The following is a 10,573-nucleotide window of genomic DNA, read 5'->3' on the forward strand; positions in this document are numbered from 1 at the left end:
CTCCATCTCCATCCCCATCCCCATCCCCATCTCCATCCCCATCTCCATCCCCATCCCCATCCCCATCTCCATCTCCATCTCCATCCCCATCCCCATCCCCATCCCCATCCCCATCTCCATCTCCATCTCCATCCCCATCTCCATCCCCATCTCCATCCCCATCTCCATCCCCATCCCCATCCCCATCCCCATCCCCATCCCCATCTCCATCCCCATCCCCATCTCCATCCCCATCCCCATCCCCATCCCCATCCCCATCCCCATCTCCATCCCCATCCCCATCCCCATCCCCATCTCCATCCCCATCCCCATCCCCATCTCCATCTCCATCTCCATCCCCATCCCCATCCCCATCTCCATCCCCATCCCCATCCCCATCTCCATCTCCATCCCCATCTCCATCTCCATCCCCATCTCCATCCCCATCCCCATCTCCATCCCCATCTCCGTCTCAATCCCCATCTCCATCTCCATCTCCATCCCCATCTCCATCCCCATCCCCATCTCCATCCCCATCCCCATCTCCATCCCCATCCCCATCCCCATCCCCATCTCCATCCCCATCCCCATCTCCATCCCCATCCCCATCTCCATCTCCATCTCCATCCCCATCCCCATCCCCATCTCCATCCCCATCCCCATCCCCATCTCCATCTCCATCCCCATCTCCATCCCCATCCCCATCTCCATCCCCATCTCCATCTCAATCCCCATCTCCATCTCCATCTCCATCCCCATCTCCATCCCCATCTCCATCCCCATCTCCATCCCCATCCCCATCTCCATCCCCATCCCCATCTCCATCCCCATCCCCATCCCCATCTCCATCCCCATCCCCATCTCCATCCCCATCTCCATCTCCATCCCCATCTCCATCCCCATCTCCATCCCCATCCCCATCTCCATCTCCATCCCCATCCCCATCTCCATCCCCATCTCCATCCCCATCTCCATCCCCATCCCCATCCCCATCCCCATCCCCATCTCCATCTCCATCCCCATCTCCATCTCCATCCCCATCCCCATCCCCATCCCCATCCCCATCCCCATCTCCATCCCCATCTCCATCCCCATCCCCATCTCCATCCCCATCCCCATCCCCATCTCCATCCCCATCCCCATCCCCATCCCCATCTCCATCCCCATCTCCATCCCCATCCCCATCCCCATCTCCATCTCCATCCCCATCTCCATCCCCATCCCCATCTCCATCCCCATCTCCGTCTCAATCCCCATCTCCATCTCCATCTCCATCCCCATCTCCATCCCCATCCCCATCTCCATCCCCATCCCCATCTCCATCCCCATCCCCATCCCCATCCCCATCTCCATCCCCATCCCCATCTCCATCCCCATCCCCATCTCCATCTCCATCTCCATCCCCATCCCCATCCCCATCTCCATCCCCATCCCCATCCCCATCTCCATCTCCATCCCCATCTCCATCCCCATCCCCATCTCCATCCCCATCTCCATCTCAATCCCCATCTCCATCTCCATCTCCATCCCCATCTCCATCCCCATCTCCATCCCCATCTCCATCCCCATCTCCATCCCCATCCCCATCTCCATCCCCATCCCCATCTCCATCCCCATCCCCATCCCCATCTCCATCCCCATCCCCATCTCCATCCCCATCTCCATCCCCATCTCCATCTCCATCCCCATCTCCATCCCCATCCCCATCTCCATCTCCATCCCCATCCCCATCTCCATCCCCATCTCCATCCCCATCTCCATCCCCATCCCCATCCCCATCCCCATCCCCATCTCCATCTCCATCCCCATCTCCATCCCCATCCCCATCCCCATCTCCATCCCCATCTCCATCCCCATCCCCATCTCCATCCCCATCCCCATCCCCATCTCCATCCCCATCCCCATCCCCATCCCCATCCCCATCTCCATCCCCATCTCCATCCCCATCCCCATCTCCATCCCCATCTCCATCCCCATCCCCATCTCCATCCCCATCTCCATCCCCATCTCCATCCCCATCCCCATCTCCACCCCATCCCCATCCCCATCCCCATCCCCATCTCCATCTCCATCCCCATCCCCATCTCCATCCCCATCTCCATCCCCATCTCCATCCCCATCCCCATCTCCATCCCCATCCCCATCTCCATCCCCATCTCCATCCCCATCCCCATCTCCATCCCCATCTCCATCCCCATCTCCATCCCCATCTCCATCCCCATCTCCATCCCCATCCCCATCTCCATCCCCATCTCCATCCCCATCTCCATCCCCATCTCCATCCCCATCCCCATCTCCATCCCCATCCCCATCTCCATCCCCATCCCCATCCCCATCTCCATCCCCATCCCCATCTCCATCCCCATCCCCATCTCCATCCCCATCTCCATCCCCATCTCCATCCCCATCCCCATCCCCATCCCCATCTCCATCTCCATCCCCATCTCCATCCCCATCTCCATCTCCATCTCCATCCCCATCTCCATCTCCATCCCCATCCCCATCTCCATCCCCATCCCCATCCCCATCTCCATCCCCATCCCCATCTCCATCCCCATCCCCATCCCCATCTCCATCCCCATCCCCATCTCCATCCCCATCCCCATCTCCATCCCCATCCCCATCCCCATCTCCATCCCCATCCCCATCTCCATCCCCATCCCCATCTCCATCCCCATCCCCATCTCCATCTCCATCTCCATCCCCATCTCCATCTCCATCCCCATCCCCATCTCCATCCCCATCCCCATCCCCATCCCCATCCCCATCTCCATCTCCATCCCCATCTCCATCCCCATCTCCATCTCCATCCCCATCCCCATCCCCATCTCCATCCCCATCCCCATCTCCATCCCCATCCCCATCCCCATCCCCATCTCCATCCCCATCTCCATCTCCATCCCCATCTCCATCCCCATCTCCATCCCCATCTCCATCTCCATCCCCATCTCCATCCCCATCCCCGTCCCCATCCCCATCTCCATCTCCATCCCCATCTCCATCCCCATCCCCACTTCCATCTCCTCCATCTCCCCCTCCGCCCCTGTCCCGGTGTCCCCTCAGGGGGTGTCCCCTGGGATGGGTTCGGTCCATGGTCGCGGTGGTCCTCGTGCTCAGCGTCGTGCACGGAGCCGTCGTCTCCGGCCACAAAGAGCCGAGGCCGCAGCTGCGCCCGCAGCGAGGGCTGCGCCGGGGAGAGTGCCCAACGGCACCCCTGCAACCTCCCCCTCTGCCGCCGTACTGGGGGGACTGGGGGGGACTGGGAATGGGGGGGATGGGGATACTGGGGGGACTGGGAATGGGGGGGAATGGGGGGGACTGGGGGGGAATGGGGGAATGGGGGAATGGGGGGAATGGGGGGAATGGGGGGAATGGGCGTGACCGGGTGTCAGTGACTTGGGGGTACTGGGGGGTACTGGGGGGTACTGGGGGGTACTGGGGGTGACTGGGGGGACTGGGGAGAACTGGTGGGCACTGGGGGCCACTGGGGTCACTGGGGAGTACTGGGGGTGACCGAGTGTCGGTGACTGGGGGTGACTGGGTGTGACTGGAGGGTACTGGGGGGTTACTGGGGGGCACTGGGGAGTACTGGGGGGTCACTGGGGGGCACTGGGGGGTACTGGGGGTGACTGGGGGTGACTGGGAGGTACTGGGGGGTCACTGGTGGGCACTGGGGAGTACTGGGGGTGACTGGGGGTGACTGGGGGGTACTGGGGGGTCACTGGGGAGCACTAGGGAGTACTGGGGGTGACTGGGGAGTACTGGGGGGTTACTGGGGGGCACTGGGGAGTACTGGGTGTGACTGGGAAGTCACTGGTGGGAAAGTACTGGGAGTCACTGGTGGTCACTGGGGGTCACTGGGAGTCACTGGGGGGTACTGGGGGTGACTGGGTGTCAGTGACTTGGGGGTACTGGGGGTCACTGGGGGTCACTGGGGGGTACTGGGTGTGACTGGGGGTGACTGGGGGTGACTGGGGGTGACTGGTGGGTCACTGGTGGGGGAGTACTGGTGGTGACTGGGGGGTGACTGGTGGGTACTGGTGGGTACTGGTGGTTACTGAGGGGTACTGGTGGTGACAGGGGGGTACTGGGGGGTACTGGGGTTGACTGGGGGGTACTGGGGGGTACTGGGGGGTACTGGGGGTGACTGGGGGTGACTGGGTGTTGGTGACTGGGGGGTACTGGGGGTGACCGGGGGGTACTGGGGGGTACTGGGGGGTACTGGGGGTGACTGTGGGTGACTAGTGGTGACCGGGGGGTACTGGGGGTGACTGGGTGTCGGTGACTGGGGGTGACTGGGGAGAACTAGGGGTACTGGGGTTGACTGGGCTTGACTGGGAGTGACTGTGGGGGTACTGGGGGGTACTGGGTGTCACTGGGTGGTACTGGGTGTCACTGGGTGTCAGTGACTGGGGGTGACTGGTGGGTCACTGGTGGGGGAGTACTGGTGGTGACTGGGGGGTGACTGGGGGTACTGGGGGTCACTGGGGGGGACTGGGGGTGACTGGGGGTGACTGGGGGTACTGGGGGTCACTGGGGAGTACTGGGGGTGACTGGGGGTGACTGGGGGTACTGGGGGTCACTGGGGAGTACTGGGGGTGACTGGGGGTGACTGGGGAGTACTGGGGGTGACTGGGGGGTACTGGGGGTGACTGCGTGTCAGTGACTGGGGGTGACTGGGAGTGACTGGGGGTGACTGGGGGGTACTGGGGAGTACTGGGGGTGACTGGGGGTGACCAGGTGTCACTGGGAGTGACTGGGTGTTGGTGACTGGGAGTGACTGGGGGTGACTGGGGGTGACTGGGGAGTACTGGGGGTGACTGGGGAGAACTGGGGGGTACTGGGAGTGATTGGGTGTCGGTGACTGGGGGGTACTGGGGGTGACTGGTGGTGTCTGGGGGTCACTGGGGAGTACTGGGGGAGACTGGGTGTACGTGACTGGGGAGTACTGGGGGTCACTGGGGGTGACTCGTGGGTACTGGGGGGTACTGGTGATGACTGGTGGGTACTGGGGGGTACTGGGGGTCACTGGGGGGTACTGGGGGTGACTGGTGGTGACTGGTGGGTACTGGTGGGTACTGGTGGGTACTGGTGTGTACTGGTGTGTACTGTTGGTGACGGGGGTCCCTGCCCCCCAGCTCCCCCGTGCCGGGGCGGCGGCTGTGACTGCGCGTGGGCGCCGTGGGGTCCGTGGGGCGCCTGCAGCCGCAGCTGCGGGGGGGGCTCCCAGCGCCGCCTGCGCGCCTTCACCCCCCCGGGCCCGGGGGGACGGTGGTGCCCCCACATCCGCACCGCCTTCACCCAACGGCGCCCCTGCGGCCTTCGCCCCTGCCGGGGTGCGGGAACGGGGGGATATTGGGGGGCACTGGGGGGGAATGGGGGGAATGGGGGGGAATGGGGGGAGAATGGGGGGGAATGGGGCAATTGGGGGGGGAATGGGGGGAACTGGGGGGGAATGGGGGGAATGGGGGGAATGGGGGGAGAATGGGGGGAATGGGGGCAACTGGGGGGGCATGGGGGCAACTGGGGGGAACTGGGGGAACTGGGGGGGAATGGGGCAATTGGGGGGATATTTGGGGGAGAATGGGGCAATTGAGTGGGAGAATGGGGCAATTGGGGGGAGAATGGGGGAGAATGGGGCAATTCGGGGGAGAATGGGGCAATTGGGGGGATAATGGGGCATTTCAGGGGCAATTGGGGGGAGAATGGGTCTCTATGGGTCTGGGGGGTCCCTGGGGGAGTCTCTATGGGTCCCTATGGGTCTCTATGGGTCGGAGGGGTCCCTATGGGTCGCTATGGGTCTCTGTGGGTCGCAGTGGACGGCTCGTGGTCGCCATGGGAGGGTCCCTGGGGGGGTCCTTGTGGGTCTGGGGGTCGCTATGGGTCTCTATGGGTCGCTATGGGTCTCTATGGGTCTCTATGGGTCGCTATGGGTCTCTGTGGGTCGCAGTGGACGGCTCGTGGTCGCCGTGGGGGGGTTCCTAGGGGGGTCCCTATGGGTCTGGGGGTCCCTGGGGGGGTCCTTATGCGTCCTTATGGGTTGCTATGGGTCGCTATGGGTCCCTATGGGTCTCTATGGGTCTCTATGGGTCCCTATGGGTCTCTATGGGTCTGGGGGGGTCCGTATGGGTCCCTATGCGTCTCTATGGGTCCCTATGGGTCCCTATGGGTCCCTATGGATCTCTATGGGTCCCTATGGGTCTCTATGGGTCTCTATGGGTCTGAGGGGTCCCTATGGGTCCCTATGGGTCTCTATGAGTCGCTATGGGTCCCTATGGGTCCCTATGGGTCGCTATGGGTCTCTGTGGGTCTGAGGGGTCGCTATGGGTCGCTATGGGTCTCTATGGGTCTGAGGGGTCTCTATGGGTCCCTATGGGTCGCTATGGGTCCCTATGGGTCTGGGGGGTCCCTGTGGGTCCCTATGGGTCGCTGTGGGTCGCTATGGGTCTCTGTGGGTCTGAGGGGTCGCTATGGGTCGCTATGGGTCTCTATGGGTCTGAGGGGTCGCTATGGGTCTGGGGGGTCCCTATGGGTCTCTATGGGTCGCTATGGGTCTCTATGGGTCGCTATGGGTCGCTATGGATCCCTATGGGTCTCTATGGGTCTGAGGGGTCTCTATGGTCTCTATGGTCTCTATGGGTCTCTATGGGTCCCTATGGGTCTCTATGGGTCTCTATGGGTCTCTATGGTCTCTATGGGTCTGAGGCGTCTCTATGGGTCTCTATGGGTCTGAGGCGTCTCTATGGGTCTGGGGGGTCCCTATGGGTCTCTATGGGTCTGGGGGGTCCCTATGGGTCTCTATGGGTCGCTATGGGTCTCTATGGTCTCTATGGGTCTGAGGCGTCTCTATGGGTCTGAGGGGTCCCTATGGGTCTCTATGGGTCGCTATGGGTCTCTATGGGTCGCTATGGGTCCCTATGGGTCTCTATGGGTCTGAGGGGTCCCTATGGGTCTCTGTGGGTCGCTATGGGTCTCTATGGGTCGCTATGGGTCTCTATGGGTCGCTATGGGTCCCTATGGGTCTCTATGGGTCTGAGGGGTCCCTATGGGTCTCTATGGTCTCTGTGGGTCTCTATGGGTCCCTATGGGTCTCTATGGGTCGCTATGGGTCTCTATGGATCTCTATGGTCTCTATGGGTCTCTATGGGTCGCTATGGGTCCCTATGGGTCTCTATGGGTCTCTATGGGTCCCTATGGGTCTCTATGGTCTCTGTGGGTCTCTATGGGTCCCTATGGGTCTCTATGGGTCTCTATGGTCTCTATGGGTTTGAGGCGTCTCTATGGGTCTGGGGGGTCCCTATGGGTCTCTATGGGTCTCTATGGGTCTCTATGGGTCTCTATGGGTCTCTATGGTCTCTATGGGTCTGAGGGGTCCCTATGGGTCTGGAGGGTCCCTATGGGTCCCTATGGGTCCCTATGGGTCTCTATGGGTCTCTATGGGTCTGGGGGGTCCCTATGGGTCTCTATGGGTCTCTATGGGTCCCTATGGGTCGCTGTGGGTCGCTATGGGTCTCTGTGGGTCGCAGTGGACGGTTCGTGGTCGCCGTGGTCGCGGTGGTCCCCGTGTGACCGTCCGTGCGGGGGGGGTCGCTCCGAGCGGAGCCGCTCCTGCAGCCGCCCCCCCCCCCAGAACGGGGGGCGCCCCTGTGCGGGACCCCCCCGAGCGCTGCGGGGCTGCAACGGACACCCCTGCGGTGAGGGGGGGGCATGGGGGGGGGGCTGGGGGGGTGAGGGGGGGCGAGGGGAGTGAGGGGGGGGGCATGGGGGGGTCTTGGGGGGGGCACGGGGGGGGGCTGAGAGGGGGCCATGGGGGGGCTGAGGGGGGGCACAGGGGGGGCATGGGGGGCTGAGGGAGGGCACAGGGGGGGCATGGGGGGCTGAGGGGGGGCACAGGGAGGGCACGGGGGGTTGAGGGGAGGTCTGAGGGGGGGGCATGGGGGGGGCACGGGGGGGCTGAAGGGGGATCTGAGGGGGGGCACAGGGGGGCCATGAGGGGGACATGGGGGGGTGAGGGGTGGGGGGACATGGGGGATGGCTGTGGGGGGGGTCTTGGGGTCATTGGGGGGTTGGGTGGCAAAAGGGGGGTTGGGGGGTTTGGGGGGACATGGGGGGCACGGGGAGGGGTTGGGGGGGGTTGGGGGTCACAGGAGATATTGGGGGGGTCGGGGGACATGGGGATAAAGGGGGTATTGGGGGACACCGGTGGAGGCTGAGGGTGACTGGGGGTCACTGGGACAACTGGGGGGCACTGGGGGGGCACTGACTGGGGGGCACTGGGGGGACTGGGGGTGACTGGTGGTGACTGGGGGGCACTGGGGGAGATTGGGGGTGACTGGGGGGCACTGGTGCTGACTGGGGGCACTGGGGGAGATTGGGGGTCACTGGGGGGCACTGGTGTGGACTGGAGGGCACTGGGGGCACTGGGGGGTACTGGGGGGCACTGGTGGTGACTGGGGGGCACTGGGGGTGATTGGGGGGCACTGGGGGTGACTGGGGGGCACTGGGGGGCACTGGGGGTCACTGGTGTGACTGGGGGGCACTGGGGGTGATTGGGGGGCACTGGAGGGCACTGGGGGGGACTGGGGGTCCCTGGGGGTCCCTGGTGCTGACTGGGGGGCACTGGGGGTGACTGGGGGGCACTGGGGGTACTGGGGGGCACTAGTGTGACTGGAGGGCACTGGGGGCACTGGTGTGACTGGGGGGCACTGGGGGTGACTGGGGGGCACTGGGGGTCACTGGGGGTCACTGGTGTGACTGGGGGGCACTGGGAGCATTGGGGGGCACTGGGGGGCACTGGTGTTGACTGGGGGGCTCTGGGAGGCACTGGGGGGCACTGGGGAGCATTGGAGGGTATTGGTGGTAACTGGGGGGCACTGGGGGTGATTGGGGGGTACTGGGGGGCAGTGGGGGTGACTGGGGGGCACTGGGGGGCTCTGGGGGTCCCTGGTGTGACTGGGGGGCACTGCGGGGCACTGGGGGGCACTGGGGGGCACTGGGAGCATTGGGGGTGACTGGGGGTCCCTGGTGCTGAGTGGGGGTCCCTGGGGGTCCCTGGTGTGACTGGGGGTCCCTGGGAGCATTGGGGGTCCCTGGGGGTCCCTGGTGCTGACTGGGGGGCGCTGGTGGTCACTGGTGTGACTGGGGGGCACTGGGGGTCCCTGGGGGTCACTGGGGGTCCCTGGGGGTCCCTGGGAGCATTGGGGGTCCCTGGGGGTCCCTGAGCGGGGGTGGGTGGTGCTCAGCCGCGGACGGGCGGTGCCCCCCCGGGCGGGCGGTGGTCCCGTGTGCGCTGCGCTGCCCGCGGAGCTGCCGCGATCTGGGGGGGACCACGGGCTGCGAACCCCCCGAACCGTGCGAGAGCGGCTGCGCCTGCGCCAACGGTGAGGGACAACGGCACCGACACCCCCAAACCCCCCCAAACACCCCAAACACCCCCCAAATCCCACCAAATCCCCCCAAACACCCCCAAATCCCCCCCAAACACCCCCAAACCCCCCCAAACCCCCCCAAACCCCTCCAAACCCCCTCCAACCCCCCCCAAATCCCTCCAAATCCCCTCCAAACCCCCTCCAAACCCCCTCCAAACCCCTCCAAATCCACCCAAACCCCCTCCAAACCCCCCCAAACCCCCTCCAAACCCCCCCAAATCCCCCCAAACCCCTCCAAACCCCCACAAACTCCCCCAAACCCCCTCCAAATACCCCTAAATCCCCTCCAAACCCCCCCAAACCCCACCAAATCCCCCCAAACCCCCTCCAAACCCCCCCAAGCCCCCCCAAACCCCCTCCAAACCCCCCCAAATCCCCCCAAACCCCCTCCAAACCCCCCCAAGCCCCACCAAACCCCTCCAAACCCCCCCAAATCCCCCAAACCCCCTCCAAACCCCCCAAACCCCCCCAAACCCCCTCCAAACCCCTCCAAATCCACCCAAACCCCCTCCAAACCCCCCCAAATCCCCCCAAACCCCTCCAAACCCCCTCCAAACCCCCCCAAATCCCCCAAACCCCCTCCAAACCCCCTTCAAATCCCCTCCAAACCCCCCCAAATCCCCCCAAACCCCCTCCAAACCCCACCAAACCCCACCAAATCCCCCCAAACCCCCTCCAAACCCCCCCAAACCCCCCCAAATCCCTCCAAATTCCCCCAAACCCCCTCCAAACCCCCTTCAAATCCCCCAAACCCCTCCAAACCCCCCCAAACCCCCTCCAAACCCCCTCCAAACCCCCTCCAAATCCCCCCAAACCCCCCCAAATCCCCCCAAACACCCCCAAACACCCCCAAACACCCCAATGTGCAGCTGCAGCCCTGCAGGCAGAGGCAGAGATGCGCTCTACTGCACACAGGGGCGCAGCCATGAACCCCCAAACACCCCCAAACACCCCCAAACACCCTCCAAACCCCCTCCAAACCCCCCCAAACCCCCTCCAAACCCCCCAAACCCCCCCAAACCCCCTCCAAACCCCTCCAAATCCCCCCAAACCCCTCCAAACCCCCTCCAAACCCCCCCAAATCCCCCAAACCCCCTCCAAACCCCCTCCAACCCCCCCAAAACCCCCCAAAACCCTCCAAACCCCCTCCAAACCCCCCCAAATCC

The sequence above is a fragment of the Cuculus canorus genome, chromosome 2 (genome assembly GCF_017976375.1).
Source record: "Cuculus canorus isolate bCucCan1 chromosome 2, bCucCan1.pri, whole genome shotgun sequence".
Taxonomy (NCBI): Eukaryota; Metazoa; Chordata; class Aves; order Cuculiformes; family Cuculidae; genus Cuculus; species Cuculus canorus.